Source organism: Podarcis bocagei, assembly GCF_964188305.1.
Source record: "Podarcis bocagei genome assembly, chromosome: 13".
Lineage (NCBI taxonomy): Eukaryota > Metazoa > Chordata > Lepidosauria > Squamata > Lacertidae > Podarcis > Podarcis bocagei.
In genome coordinates this window covers 23,431,301-23,447,610 of record NC_138138.1, presented here as the reverse complement: position 1 = coordinate 23,447,610, position 16,310 = coordinate 23,431,301, and the positions used below count along the sequence as shown (strand labels likewise).

At 44.8% G+C, this 16,310-nt stretch overlaps 1 protein-coding gene across 2 annotated transcripts in view; it reads right to left on the bottom strand.

The window, feature by feature from the left end:
- The window catches only part of SP6 (Sp6 transcription factor), a 99,584-nt gene that overhangs the window by 82,115 nt on the left and 1,159 nt on the right, over positions 1 to 16,310 (bottom strand). For both annotated transcript variants that reach the window (XM_081166738.1, XM_081166737.1), the window contains exon 2: positions 15,700 to 15,778. The gene's annotated coding sequence lies outside the window, so the exon portion shown is untranslated. The remainder of the gene's footprint in view (positions 1 to 15,699; positions 15,779 to 16,310) is intronic.

Sequence of the window (16,310 nt, the reverse complement as noted above, 5' to 3'; positions counted from 1 at the left end):
GAGGGCGCTTAGGTGCGATCTCATCGATGGCTGCCAGGAGCTGGGCATTCCAGCCCTCAACAAGCTCAGTCAATGAGTCGCCAGGGGGAGCAAGGTCCCGCAAGGCTTGGCGGAATCTCTCAGGGTCCATCAGCCTCTGCGGGCGAGCCCAAATTGGCTCGCCACCTAAGCAGGGTGGGGGTGGAAAGTCAATCCTGGCTTTCAGAGCGTAGTGATCAGACCATGGCACCTTAATCGAAGGAGACATGATCACATCTATACCGACGCCAAAGATCAAATCCAGCGTGTGGCCTGCTTGATGTGTGGGGCCCGAAACAAACTGGGAGAGCCCTAGTGTCGCCATGGAAGACACCAGGTCCAGAGCCTGTGAGGAGGGAGTGGCATCAGCATGGATGTTGAAGTCCCCCAATACCAATAGGTTAGGGAACTCCAAGGCCCAGCCGGCCACCGCCTCCAATAGGCCTGACAGGGTGGCTGCTGGTGCGCTAGGTGGCCGGTACACCAGCCAGACAGCCAAGCTCTCCTCGGAGCCCCACACTAGGCCAACACATTCAATGCCGGGGATCGATGGCGATGGTAGAGCCCTGAAAGGACAATCTTCCCTACCCATCCATGGTCTACTGTCAGAGGACCAACCATTGCCACCTGCTGGTAATTTTCAACCTTGAGTTACTTTTTCTAATCAAGGTAAACAGGAGGTACAGATTCTTAATTATAAATTCGCCACTGGCTTTTCATTATGGGGCATTATGGGGCTTCTCTAGTCCTTTGCAAAACCAAGCCAGACTTAAGGCATGCCTGGAGGAAAACACAGCAATATCCTTTGAAAGGACTCACGCCTAGCTTGATCTTATGGGTCAACTCCCCAACGTGCAAGGTCAGAATTAGGGGGTAGTTGCTGACAGGGCCTCTGCATCTTTAAAAACTGCATGAAATGCTAGTTTAGAGTGCTGCAACCAAAGTAATGGCTAGTGCTGGGTACAGGGAGAATGTGAGGAAACCCCCCCCCCCAACAACTGTGCAATTCTAACCATGCATACTCAGACAAAAGCCCAACTGAATTCAGTGGGACTCACTCTCAGGGGTTAGCCAACTGCTTCACTAGCTACCAGTCCATTTCCAGGCTGGTTATGTTTTCACAGTTCAAAGTGCTGCTCATGTCCTACAACACCCTACAGGTGAGAATTGGTTTTAGCTAGCTAGTTTTATTGTTTTATCTGTATTGATTTTGTTTGTTTTATTTTATTGCTTTATAGCATTTAATTAAACTGATTTGTATTACTGTTGTCATCTGCCTTGAACACCATGTGGTTAAAAAGTAGGATAAAAGATTCCCAAATCAATTAAAACAAAAACAAAAACCAGAAGGTGTGTGGGGTTTGGCACACATATACAGGAAAGAGGGACAGAGAAAGGGTGTCCGATTTAGAATTTATTACTTGAAGCATAAAACAGAATAAATTCTGTTTTCACCTGGCCCCACTGGCCTATGGATTCTATGTGTTCTAGAAATGGTTGCAGCTGTGATGGAGCCATTCGTGGCAAAACCTGGTCTACTTCACTGAATCCTAGAAGCCTGGGCTGTGTACACGCTATACCTTCAAAGGGCATTCAAAGCACATTCTTTCCCTCAAAGAATTCTGGGCTCTGTAGTTTATCCCTCACAGAGATACTATTCCCAACAACCCTTAAGAAACTACAGTGCCCAGAATTCTTTGAGGGAAACAATGTGTTTTGAATGTGGTTTAAAGGTATGTCTCTATTTGATCAGCCTTAGCACTCCAGGGCCCCATCCACAGATAGGTTATAATATTATAGACCTACCTAACAGGACTGTTGTAAGGTTCACTGAGATAACTGGTGTGAAATGTTTTGAAAATGCCAGTCCTGCAACCACCTTGGCTTCGTCCAATCTCCTCCTTGTCTTCTGGCTTCTGCTTGCTTTGTCTCTTTCCAATGGTTACTGGGCTCAGGCATCAATCACAGTGTGCCTATGCAAGAAGAGATGACTCAATCGCTTTGTTTTACATGACAAAGGGGAGACAAGGCAGCGGAATACTAAAGGGAACTTGGGGTGTCTTAAAATTTAGACAAACACCAACAGACAACACTTACTGCTTATGCGTATGATTTATTGTTTCAATAAACACCGAGAGACAACACTTGTTGCTTATGCATATGATTAGTTGCTTTAATAAAAGTATAATCTTACTTGCTCTGTAAGATAAACACAGCTGCTAAGAACTAAGGCTCCGATCTACATGGAACCTAGTCAGGAGAAGTCTGAGAATTCCTTCCTGCTTTTCATTCTCTCTTCCTCTCTTTTCCTGAACAAGTTTCTAGCCCTTAGGGTGGGAGAGGAAACCCCAAAACCATGTGAGCAATTTGAACAGAAAGCCGAGAAACCACAAGCGTCCCCTGCCGGCAGTTGTTTGGTCTGGAAGGTTTAATCCACTGCCAAATCATCATTTCCCTGGAATATTAAGCGAATTATTCCAAGATTGCTCCTTACCCAATCCTTTTATTTTAGTGGTTAGCAAGGGAGCTAGCTCTAGGCCTTGGAAGATCCCGGTGAAGTTCCACATTCTGCCGCCCATTTCCAAATGCAGCTGTGTATGTGCTGTCTTTAGTTGTTTTTCCCAGAAGAGCAACCACCCTAGTTTCAAGGGTTAAACGCAACAAATGCAATCTCTTGAATATGAAAATAGCAACCGGGATCTGCTGTACGAGGGTAGGGTGGGGTGGGATTTAAGCTAGGGGTGGGAAGACTTCAAACTTGCAATAAATAATTCCTCCACTCCCTAGAACTCCAATTCCAACTAGCTGGAGCCAATGTGAAATAGTTGCTTTGAAGGGCAGATACTGAAGGAGCAGGGCACTTCTGAGAATATAGCAGCCTAGAATTTTTTTGTTAGTGCCAGACCTGAGTTCACAGTCCTATCATACAAGAATCCACTCCTGATTTTCCTTCTAGCTTTCTTTCAGTAGCCAAAATTTGTTGGTTCTGTTGTTAAACAACTGAGTCCTGCATGGAGTATTTTCCCTAGGATGGCCAGATGCAAGAAAGGACAGAGCTACTGCATCTTTTAACATTTGAGGAGAAGAAGATGAAGGATCCTTCCAGTTGTCCTTTTTATTGTGCATTCATGATGTGTTGTGCTTATGAAAGTATCAGGACGGCCACATGGTTTGTGCCTGCAAAGTTTTCGAGGTGGTTGCACTGCTTATTTTCTAACCAGTGCATACCTTGTAAACTCCTACTGAAATCCCATAACATTTTGCATCACAAATGTGCAGAGGAGGCCAACCAAGATGATCAAGGGTCTGGAAGCTAAGCCTTATGAGGAACGGTTGAAGGAGCTGGGTACATTTAGCCTGGAAAAGAGGAGATTGAGAGGAGATACAATAACCATCTTCAAATATCTCAAGGCTGTCACGTGGAGATTGGAGCAAGCTTGTTTTCTCTTGCTCTGGAGGGTAGGACTCAAGACAATGGCTTCAAGTCACAAGAAATTAGATTCCGACTGAACATCAGGAAAAACTTTCTGATAGTAAGAGCTGTTTGACAGTGGAACGGTCTCCCTCGGGAGGTTGTGGACTCTCCTTCCTTGGCCGTCTTAAAGCAGAATTTGGATGACCATCTGCCACTGATATTTTAGTTGAGATTCCTGCATTGCAGCGGCTTGAACTAGATGACCCTCGTGATCCCTGCCAACTCTATGATTCTGTCTTCTGGTTTGTTTTTGTTCTGCGATTTGTTGCGCCACAGCTCCTCCGGACAGCAAGAATGAGGTAGCATTGGGGGAGCACCACAGAGCGAACTAAAGCAAAACAAGTCTGCTGCTTGTTATCGTGTCAAGAAGATGTTGCAGAATACACACAACAGTACAACGCCAGTCTGAAGGTGCCCAGAATTCCAGTTGGATCAGCAAGATACACCTGCTGAAATTCTCTTTTCTACACACCAATAACATGTTCAGGAGCCCCGCCCTCTCTTGCATCCGACCACCTTAGTTACATCCATTTATTCAAATTAAACAGCTCCCATCTTCCTATGCTATGATGGATGAGTGCGAAGGCACTGCAATAACTGACGAGCACTCGGGAAAGAACGACAAGTACATTTTCATTCATTAAAATAACTTGGGATAAGTTAACAACCCAGCCCTGTGCATAGCTACCCAGAAGTAAGTTCCCTTGTGTTATCTGAAGCCTTCTCTCATGTAACAGGATGGGAGCCTTAAGCTATAATAGGTGATGCCAACTGAGACTGGAATCCTGGAAGCCTACTACCTTTTTGAATGACCACCGCATATGATAAAATGTACCCACTTTATCTTTACACTTCCAGCACACATTAGATAAATTCTTACACATTTTTGCTGGCTTTCCTGGAGATAAATACCATCGGCTTCTGGGAAATAATTTATAATGAATTGAAGAAAATGTTTTAAAATGTTATAAAACTGGAGGCCTTTTTATTAGGAGTAACAGGTGAAGACTATTATGTATGCAACTACTGTACAGCAGCAAGGATGCTACTTGCCCAGAAATGGAAAGAAGAGAAAGTTCCAATGAAGGAGGAATGGATAACTAAGATGATAAACTATGCCAAAATGGCAAAGATGACCGGGAAGATCCAGGATCAAGATGAAAAAAAGTTTATACAAGACTGGGCAAAATTTATAGAGTACCTTAAGGTTCACTGTAAAGATTTAAAAACAATAGCAGGATTGATATAACATCTATGAAGTAATGTGAATGATGGTTATAAATGGACTTGAATTTGAATGGAAAAGTTAAGATGTGTAAGGAAACAAAGGGGAGAAATTGGAATCCGGGGGGGGGGGGAGTCCAGAAGGGATAAATAACTAATTAGCTCTTAAAACTTTTTTTAAAAAAAATCACAAAAGAAAGAAAGAGAGACTGGAATCCTGGAGTAGTTACAGCCAAAACCAAAGACAGTTGGAGCTAACTAATTCTCGTTTTTGTCCCATCCGCCTCTCTGGTGAGTTCTCAAAAGGCAAAACTGAGGATAAGGAGCCAGAAGTTGACTGCCAGAATGACCTATAGGAAGGCAGGTGGGGTCTGGCTGAGGGCAGACTGAGGTTGATGGAGCAGTGTTCCATTTAACAGATCAGCCTCCGCTAGTTTGCTGCACTTACAATTTTCATGTTTTGCACTGGCGATACAATTCTCTCCCTGCAGTTAACACTGGGCTTCTCCCTCGCAACATTTCTGCCTAGGGTACACCTTGGATAGAGCAAAAAGATCACCATTTCAGGTGTGTACGCAGCCACACAGTAAGCTGCGTGTCCCACTCCCCTACGATTATTTCAGAGATGCAATGACTCTCGTCTGGCCTGAGAGCCAGCTGAGTCTCCCATGTAATTTGATAATTTACTGCAATTAAAGACTCGGAAAATATTTATAGCCAGCCCGAGATTTGCAGGGCCAGCCCTGTTCAGCCAAGCACACACCGCACTGCCCGGCAAGGAGAGAGCTCATTAATAAGAGACGCCATGTACAAAACGCAAAGGGGCAGGGTGCATGAGGTTGCCTGGCTTTTTATGGGTGAGCCTATGGAAAGCAGGGTGGGGAGAGATGACAGAACAGCAGCAGTTTGGTTCCAAAGATACTCAACTGATGGAATGGGACTGGGTTCATTATGGACTCAATGGGACATCTTGAGTACAGTGAATCTCTCAAGCTTAGTTTCAATAACGCAAAGTAGGCCTGCATGCACATCATACGTTCAAAGCACACACACCCAAATCCTGGGAACTGCAGTTTGCACCTCACTGAACTACAATTCTCCGTACCCTTAATAAATTATTTGGGGGTGGGGAACGTGCTTTAAATGCGTGGTGTCTGAAAAGCCTTAGTTTCAATGAAGCAAAGTAAGGCTTTAAAATTGTTCTCCTTGAGGCTGGAAAATTAATCTCTCAAGAGTTTTCAGTACAAAGAATAGTGGGGGTGGGAATCCCAGGCTGCCCCTATTGGCTCTGAAGTGGTGAGATTTCAGTTTCCTGTGACGGCTCAGTAGTTAATCTGTGCTTAATCACGGGAAGAATGAGCTGGCAAGAGGGTTTGATTATGTCACACTGAAATTACTCTTAAACCTTATGTACAACTGGTGACCATCTAAGAGACCACCAGTACCCAGAAGGGCTAACAGCGGCCTCTGCTGGCTGTTCTCGTTTGCAGGCAAAATTAAGAGCCCCCAAATGACCAGGGATCTGTTCTTCCCAAGACTTTGTACGCAATCCTAGTTCTTCTTTAAACTTTCTCGTTCTGTTTGTTTGAAGGAATACCCAGCTTTTAACAACAGCACTGTACTGAACGGTGTATTTTGTGTGTTGATTTCCCTCCCCCCTTCAGAATTACATGTATCTGAAATGATGGCCATCTCTGGCTATTTGCTTGGGCAACTTGCGCCTTTGAGAGGAGCACCTTTAACCCTAGATGCCGTGGTAAGAGAAATGCAGTCTGTGCAGGGATGGTGACAGGATTTCGTGGGCTATGTACACTGCATGTGGATTGACACCCGCTGCCCTGCAATCTATTGGCAAGAACTTCTGCATATATTAATTTAGCCAAGCCTACCTTACAGGGCTGTTGCAAATATAAAAAGGGGGAGGGTAACATATACTGCCTTGATCTCTCTGGAGGAAAAACAGAATGCAAATCTATAATGCCGCCCATCTAAAGAATGCCAGAAAATCAGCTCCTCTTGGTTTAACTGCAACATTTTTTAGCCCCGATTCTTACAGCAAAATACCACCACCACCCAAAAACAGTTTGACAACCCTGATAAATGAAAACAAACAACAACAAAATATGTGCAGTTTTACGGATTTAGTATTTGCTCTATCATCTCTCAGCCGAGCATACTTCACTGGGCTGTCGTTGGGAGAAGGGGAACCCATTTGCACAGCCTTCGGGTCCTGGTGGGAGAGGCAAGCTACAAATATATACTGCAGTGCCATTCATGTAAAGAAAAATAAATGTGCACAAGCTAGAAAAGTAGCTCCCTCTATTCTGATAATTTACAGAAAAATAGCAAAAGAAAACGAAAAGCTATCTAACACTGTGTATAATAATTCATTATCAAAACCAGTTGGTTAGTGCAGAACTATTTATTTAAAAATAAATATTAGTTTCCTTCCAAATAACAGCAGTAACATCTAAGTAAGCCCTACCTAATTGTTTTTAAAATCAGGATTGGGGGGGAGAGGGAGAAGGAATTAACAATACAATTATATATCTACTTAAAACAGCATAATCCTAACCATGTTTACTCAGAAGTAAGTCCCATTGAATTCAGTGAGGTTTACTCCAAGGTAAATGGGATTAGGATTGTAGCCCTTCTGCCAGAAAAGTGAGCACTGGATGCTGGGAAGGACCAAATTCAATATGAATCCCTGTTCAGCAACCCAGGACAAATTAAACTTGCATAACTCTTTATGTTTAGAAAATGACCATCAACACTCCAGTCTGAAATCCTGGACACAATACTGAGCTAATATGTGTATGTTGGGAACTGTAGTTTGCTCCTCACAGAGCTAAAATTCCATTCACACATACCAAACTACAGTTCCCAGGGTTCTTGTGTGGGGGTGGGGAATATGCTTTAAATGTAGATTGACCAAATGATCTGATGGTATAAGCAGGCTTTGCTAATTACTTAAGGTCTTGAGACAAATTTGCACACAATTTGCAAACGCTGTTTCATATGCATTAGCCTCTTGGCTAATTAAATGATGGGTAGCTGGGGTTTCGCCAGCACTGCGTTTTGCAGTTCACCCATCTGTCCTGTAAGCGAACTAATTAAAATAATAATAATTATTTTTTTTAGGAGAGGGAAAGGGGCAGGAGAGCCAGGGCCTGTTCCCAAAGATCTGAGGCTTGGGTCCCCTGGGCAAGCCTCTAATAATGCCCGCAGATATAAGACAGTTTCACATGTATATAAAACATGTACAGTACTGTATATAAAACAAGTTCTGGAGCTAAGCTCTGGTGAGATCAAGATCAAGAAAGATCAACATGGCTCAGATCAAGGCAATGTGCGCATCATATATTTAGAGTACATTTAAAGTGCATGGCTTCTCCCCCCCCCCCAAAAAAAGAACCCTGGGAACTCTAGTTTATCCATCACAGTTACAATTTCCAGCAAACTACAGTTCCCACGATTCTTTGGGTGGAAGCCTTTATTTTGTTGTTTCTGTTTTAAGTATTTATTTGTGCTTTTTTATATTGTGTTTTTATTCTCGTGATGAAGGATGGTATATAAATTTTAATAAACAAACAATAAATTTAAGGTGCAAGACCTGAATTTAGGTCTACACACTTTCTATGCTGCTCATCTCAAGGCATATAATATATACACCACAAACTTATTGGGAACTGTATATTGTGAAAGTTCTGAACCTCGTTTCGGATATCTGTTGGGCCCCCCCTTGAAGGATATACAGCCCCCGAATTCCCCAGAAAGAAGGGGAGACAGTTAAACTGGTTTCAGCCTGTAGCATATTCTCTGCTCTGCGATTCCAACGAACCTCTGCCTTGCCTTCCAGAAGTGCTTCGGGGCACTGGAGAAGATTTATTGCCCATGTGACTTCCTCCCCCTCGGGAAGGAGAAAGGGAGAGGCAAAGGGTTGGCAGCTCTGTGGGTGGGGTCAAATTTATAGCCCCTTGTGCAACAAGCAGAGGAAGAGGAATGTATCCCTCCTGGACTTCTCCGAAAGTATTCGGGGGCCAAAAGGGTCTATAGGAGATATTTCACTTTTGGAGCATGTCCAATCCCACCCTACAACAAACCGTCAGCAGTGGAACTCCCCTCTGTTTTCTAGGCCCATATATAATAGCCCTCCCATGTTGTTCTTAAATGCAGAAGAGAAAGGATGTGGGCAGGTGGTGGTGGGAGATGTAACTATTTCAAAGGCCCCTTTTGCTTAACCCTCCTCCAGGTGCTGCGGCTCAGGAGCCTTTGAATCCAGGTATTTCCCCAGCTTGGGGAGGGGGAGAAACCTTAATCTGCCCCTGTTCCGCCCACAATACTGCGCCACATTTGAACTGTTTCCCTATTCAAGCACCTGTGTTTTTTAAAAAACCTGCAAGTTCACCAGTGTGGCATGAATGTTAAAATTTCCACTGTGACACTTTTTCCTGACTCCTGTGCACCTTGCAAAACAGACAACGCTCTTTTCGAAGCGATGTTCCTCTACTCAGGTGGCATCCACAGTATACAATTTAAAGCACTTTTACATCTCTTTAGTACAGTGGTGCCTTGCAATACGAAAAGAATCCGTTCTGTGATTCTCTTCGTCTAGCGAGTTTTCCGTCTTGCGAGGCATTCGTCTTGCAGGGCAACACTGTAGTCATTGCTGCTCCCAAGGAACCCTGGGGGCCAATGTGGTTTGTGAAGGGTGCTGAGAGTTGTGAGGGGAGGCACCTCACAGAACTACAAGGCCCAGCACCCTTAACAAGCTACAGCTTCATGAGGCAAGGTGAGGGGGCCACCTCTGGTTTCCTCCTACCCTCCCCCCAGATGTTGATCTTTATTACCCCCTTGTTCCTGACGCAGAACCTCACTCACCCCTTCTTCCCTGGCAGGGGGGTGGCATTTTGTGGTTTGCATCAGGCACCAAAATGTCTTGGGCTGGCCCTGGCTCCCAGGATTTTGTGAGGGGAGCCATGATAATTAAAGTGAGAGAAGAGTGATTAAAGGTATAGGATGGATGCGACCTTATTTCTATGAAGAACATCCCCATATAGTGTGACGTGTTCTTGATGCTCTAGCACCCAGTAATTTCATGGGGACTTTGCAGAACTCTGTTGAGCCGAGGGGGGAATTTTTGTCAATGCCAGGGTCACATTTCCTTATGCCAGTGGTGGGTGGGGCCAGGGCAGCAATGAGTGTAAATTTTGCCTTTGTACAGTAGGCTAGTTTCTACACGTACTCACACACCCCTCTTCCACCCAAGCAAGCTAGAGCCATTGTCAGAGTTCAAGAATACATTCCAGCTGTGCTTTTTCCTCCAGGAAAAATAGGTGCTGGAACTCACCATGACGTTGTTAGAGTAAGCCACCCTCTTCAAATATCTCAAGGGCTGTCACATGGAAGAGGGAACAAGCTTGTTTTCTCCTGCTCTGGAGGGTAGGACTCAAATTAATGGCTTCAAGTGACAAGAAAGGAAATTCCCACTAAACACCAGGAAAAGCTTTCTGAAATTGCTGTTTAACAGTGGAATGGACTCCCTCGGGGAGTTTATGGACTCTCCTTCCTTGGAGGTATTTAAGCAGAGGTTGGATGGCCATCTGTCATGGATGCTTTAGCTTAGATTCCTGCTTTGCAGGGGGGTTAAACTAGATTGCCCTTAGAGTCCCTTCCAACTTTACAATTCTATGATTCTATGACTTGGGGCAGCCCTGAACAGATGCCGGTTTCACAGCAGCCATGTTCACTGCCTGTGGAGGTACTAAACACTATGGCAAGCTGTCTGCCTAGCTGGTTGGGGGGGTCACCCCTGGTTCTGGTGCAGGTCAAATCAATGTGCCCCCCCCCCATTCTCTGACATTCAGGCAGATGGCATGGGCAGCCTGGAAGGGCCCTTGTGCGAACGTGCATGTGTGCAACGGTAGAGGACTGGTAGGAAAGCTTAAATCCTGCCACCACTACACGGGAGATGGGTGGAAGAAAAGGAAATATGAATTAGCTTAGCTTAGCTTAGCTTAACCGATCGCGGCTAGGAGCAAAGTAGAGTCATTGTTATGTACTGAGTTGAATAGGATCCAAAATGCAGCAGTCTGATTGGTCCACAGGAGCCACCCAATCCAGCTCCAGGTGGAAGTGAATCTACAACCTGATTGGCCTACAGGAGTGTTATGTACTGAGTTGAATAGGATCCAAACTGAAGCAGTCTGATTGGTCTTAGAACAATGCAGCAGTATGATTGGTTGGCAGGAACCACCCAATCATGCTCCAGATATAAGTGAATCCACAACCTGATTGGCTTACAGTAGAATTCCAGAATTAGCCAATCATGTGCAGCCCATTGTGTAAATGATGTATATAAAGTAGATACTTTGAGGGGAGTTTCATTCATTCCTCCTCACCACTATGAGCTGAATAAAGAGCATGAAATCTGTGATGGGATGATTAGCTGCTTGTGCGTAAAATCGTGGTCCCTCAGAGTTTGTGCAACTCCACAAACCTCTGTGTGTGACAGAGCTCCTCAGACATGTCTGCCCTAGTCACTTGCAGATTCCGACAGTGGTTGTTTTCGGAAGCGCTTCCAGCATAGAAGCTCCTTAACGGAAACACGTCTTCTGGACTCACGACGTGACAGCTTCCGGCGAGGAATGGGTCTCCCTATGGGAGCTTCTGACACCTCCCCACTGTTCTCGCTGGACGTGTCCCTGAGCCCTCCCTCTTGCTCGCTTTCCCTCAGAGATCCTCCCCTTTCCCTGCTAGTTCCTGCTTTAGCTGCTGTGTCTCTCTCAGCCCTCGTGAGACTTTCCTCCAGAGACCCATCTCTCCCCCTGCTGGTCCCTGCTTCCGCTGCTGAGTCCCTCCCAGCCTCCGTGAGCCCTCTCCCCACCTGTTCCTCCGATGACAAAATCACTTTGCGACTCTGAGTATATATCAAGGAGAATCCCGGAATTAGCCAATCACGTGCAGCCCATTGTGTAAATAATGTATATAAAGCAGATATTGTGGGGGAACTTCCATTCCTCCTCACCACTATGAGCTGAATAAAGAGCATGAAATCCACTCTCGACTCCGAGTATATTTCAGTCATAGATCTTAAAAAAGTGTAGACACACATACGCTGGCCAGCTTCCATTTTGACTTGAAATGTTCGTTTTAGGCTTCTCAGAAGTACGCAAAGGCAAGAAACGGGTGTGGGGAGTGTCAGCCTGCAATGGCGCCCATGTGAGAGGTGCCGGAACTGAGCTCCAGCTCAAAAAAACAACACTGCAAGGGACAGATACAGAAACTGGAGGGCGCTCAAACTCAGCTCCCATTATCTACTGCAAGGGTGTAAATTGCCATAGACCCTCAAGGAAGAGCTGAAATTCAGCGGCAGGTCGCATGGTTTGCACACAAAAGGTAAAGACGCCTGTCTAAAAATGTTTGGGGAGTTGCTGCCAGTTGACATAGAGGCAATATAGATCTACAGTCTGACCTGATAAAAGGCAGCGTCCTATATTTCTCTCTACCTTTGCATCTCCCTTGGCGACATGTGGTAGAAGGAACATGTGGCAACAGGACATCATCATTCCCCTGCCTCCTGCAAACTGCAGCTAATAAAGTGAAGCTGGGCTGGTAAAAGAGGGAAGGCGATGCTGCTACCACATCTCCTCCTTCTTTTGCCAAATATTTCCAGGGAGAGAAATGCGGGAGTCGATGCATTCTGCCAGCCCCATACTGTGGAACTAGGCCTGAAGCCTCCGCTTTATTTTGCCTTGTCTCTTTGCAGTAGACTGTGTACCTGTAAATCACATTCGAATCATACACACATACACACCCCACAAACAAATTCTAGGCACTGTGGTTTGTCAAGGGTTGCTGGAAACTGTAACTCCGGGAAGTGTAAACGACAGTGCTCAGAATACTTTGAGGGAAAGAATGTGCTTTGAATCTGCTTTAAAGGTGAAATGTACATGCAGCCTTATTAGTGTATTTTCCAAATCTAGCAATTTCAGGTAAGTGCATGGAGAGTATTCTTTTGAAAACTCTTTAGCTTTCCAAAGAATACGTGTCTACCCTGACACAAAATATGTAAACAACTTCAGGGATGGGAAGAAATTCAGTCCTAAATTGCACAGCACGCAACAAGATATGAACTGAAATCTAGCTATCCTTTGAAATGCACACTTAGAATTTTGCATGCAATGCAGGTTTTAAAAAAGGGTACAGAAGTGCATTAATTAAAGGAAATTGCTTGCAGAAATGTGTTCATTAGGCTGCAAAACTGCATATAAGGAGAAATATTAGGATGGATTTTAATGATGACTTTAAAAAAAATTTAAGCCACCATGGAATGATGGTATATATAAAGGCAACATGTAAATAAATGTGGTGAACTGAATTTAAGATTGGAGAAATGAGGGACTGAGGGAAATGGAAACTGACAAACCTTTCCACCTGTACTTTAAACCCTTGTACCTGGCTGGCCCCACAACAGGGTCTTTGTCATCTCCGCAATGCAACCTATCTCTCAACCTCATAGCTTCAGAGCAAGCCAGAACTCGCTTAGTGTTCTCTAATACAGATTGTGAAGCGGGGAGGAGAGGGAGAGCGGTAGGTCTGTAAAAAAAGAAAAGGCACCCAACCATAGACTCCTCTTTTTGTTTAAAGCCAGATCAAAGATTCTTAGTAAACTCTCAGCAACGCTCTGTGGTCTACATGAAAGAGCAACTGAAGCATCTCAGAGACTATAAAAGGGACAAAGATTCTCAGTGAAGCCACGCTTGTCAGTGCCCTTTCCGGGTTTGATGATGCCCTGGTTTCACATACACACCCCTAACGTAAAGGGGAAGCAAACGAGAGGAGGAAAATTCTCACCAATATTTGCACATAGACTCTCAAAATCCCAACGGTTCAAAGATTACATTTGGGTTTTGATGTTCAAATGAATTTACAGTCTCCCTTCAAATGTATAATCTGCCTGTGTGAGAATGCACAATTGCTTTTCTGAATCACAACTGCGACCTGCAACAAAATGCTGCAGTGAATCCTCACCTCACCTGCCACACACGTCTAGATTCCGGACTCACCCCCCCCCCCAAAAAAACCACAAATCCATTATTTTTCAACGGACACTCAACATTTTGTGGCTTGCTTATATCTCCCTCTAATTTCCCATTCATTCCATTTGGTACTGGTGCTAATTGGCACTCATCATCTGAGTCTGGTATTAGAGGGAGTGATGTCAAGGCCCATCTAATCTAGCCCTCTGTTTCCAACAGTCGCCAGCCAGGGGGCTCTGGAAGCTGGGCATAGAGATGATGGTGTGCTTTTGCAGTCTGTCTCCAGATAGCCAGAGGTACACCTATAGCTGCTGATAACTTTTAATCATTACAGTGGTACCTTGGTTCCCAAACGGCTTAGTTGTCAAACAAACTGGCTCCTGAATGCTGCAAACCTGGAAGTAAGTGTTCCGGATTGTGAACGTTTTTCAGCAAACGAACATCCGATGCTGCTTCCGCTTGAGTACAGGAAACTCCTGCAGCCAATCGGAAGCCGTGCCTTGGTTTTCGAATGGTTTCGGGAGTCGTACAAACTCCCAGAACGGATTAAGTTCAAGAGCCAAGGTACCACTGTATTTAAAATGGCATTTAAGGCTCTTCTACTCATACAACAGACTAAAGAGGGGTTTGTGGAAGAATGAAACGTACCAACAGAAAACCAATTTGCCCAATCTTCTTTGTGACAGGCAGCCCATCATATATTTAAAGATGCCTATAGTATCGCTTCAAGAGTCTCTTTTAAAGACCAAACTGAATGCATAGGCTTAATACTCAGAGACCATAACTGCTGCTGTTCACGATGCATTGCAATAGCCTCGATTTTCAAACCCTCTTGAGAACTAGCTGTGTACATACCATGCATTTAAAACACATGGCTTCCTGCAAAGAAGCCTGGGAACTGAAGGCTGCTGGGAATCATAGCTCTGTAGGGGGTAAAGAATAGTTCTCAGGCTTCTTTGAGTGAAGTCATGTGCTTTAAATGAGGCATGAACACTCACGAGGCACAGGGCTGGCTGTTGTCTACAAATGCTAAGTCATTTGTAGAATATTTTCCACAGGTTGAACTCCCTCTGGTTTACTCTAGCAGTGTTTCCCAAACCTGGGTCTCCAGCTGTTTTTGGACTACAAATCCCATCATCCCTAGCTAGCAAGACCAGTGGTCAGGGATGATGGGAATTGTAGTCTGGGGGGGAGAAAATTAAAGACTCAGCACTACAGCCTTCTTTGACTTTCCAGATTCTCCTTTTTGAACTGTCCAGTGTTGATAAGCATTCCCTCCGTTTCTGATGCCAGTCGCTTATGTTGCCAAAACAGCACCACCCACACATAAGAGGGAAATATCAGCAGGCTGGGTGCCAGCATGGAGCAATGGTTAGAGTGTTAAGGCTACAACCTGGAAGACCAGGGTTTGAATCCTCACTCAGCCATGAAGCTCACTGGGTGCTCTTGGCCCAGTCACTGCCTCTCAGCCTAACCTACCTCACAGGGTTATTGTGAGGATAAAATGGAGAGGGGAGAACCATGTACACCATCTTGAGCTCCTTGGAGGAAAAGGTAGTATATTTGGAGCCAGGGACCCAACCCACAACAGACCAGCAAAGAATGGCCACAGTGCTAAGTGGCTACTGAGGAGGGAGCATAAAGCTGGAGGATGGGTGGAACGGAGCAGATGGAAGCCTGAACCATGCTACGATAGGTCCTGGTTGCAATCGCACTACTACCAAATGCTAAGTCTAGAATATGTTGCAGGACATCTGAGCAGATGCTGGCCTGCATTGTTCTCAAAAGCATTTGGTGCCCCCTAGAGTTGTAAAGCATATTGAGGCCTAGAGGTTTCTGAATGCCTGAAGTGGCAAGGCAAATTGGTGCGAAATAAATGCTTGCATTTGCTGTGCCCAGGTTGTGTTTTTGATGCGGGGATATCAGGTGAGGCATACTCACTGTTGGATAAAACCATTCTGTAGATCTATTTCAAGTGGGCTTCAGGCCTGGCTTTGCAAACGAAACAGCCTTGCTGGTCCTGTATAATAATAATAATAATAATAATAATAATAATAATAATAATAATAATAATAATAATAATAAATTTTATTTATACCCCGCCCTCCCCGGCCAGAGCCGGGCTCAGGGCGGCTAACACCAGTAAAATTACAGTAAAAATACAATGGCGGCGGGGGGGGGGGAACCAATTTAAAGTACAGGTTAAAATGCAATTTAAAATGCAGCCTCATTTTAAAAGTAGCCCATAGATCAAAACCATAAGGGGAGGGAAACATGATGATCCTTTGGTTTTCCTTGATCTCTCAGTAGCTTTCAGGTGGGGAGTGGGTAAGGGTGGGGCTTCAAAGGAACAAATAAGAGTTTGGAGGAAGGTCGGGATATAAACTGAATGAAAAAATGAATGTCACCACCTAAAATACTGAGTAGAGTGGCCTAGTAGATTGAAATGCCCTCATCCAGGCAGTACAGTGTGATCCATTACGGCAGTGGTGGCCAAACTCGGCCCTCCAGATGTTTTGGGACTACAATTCCCATCATCCCAGACCATTGGT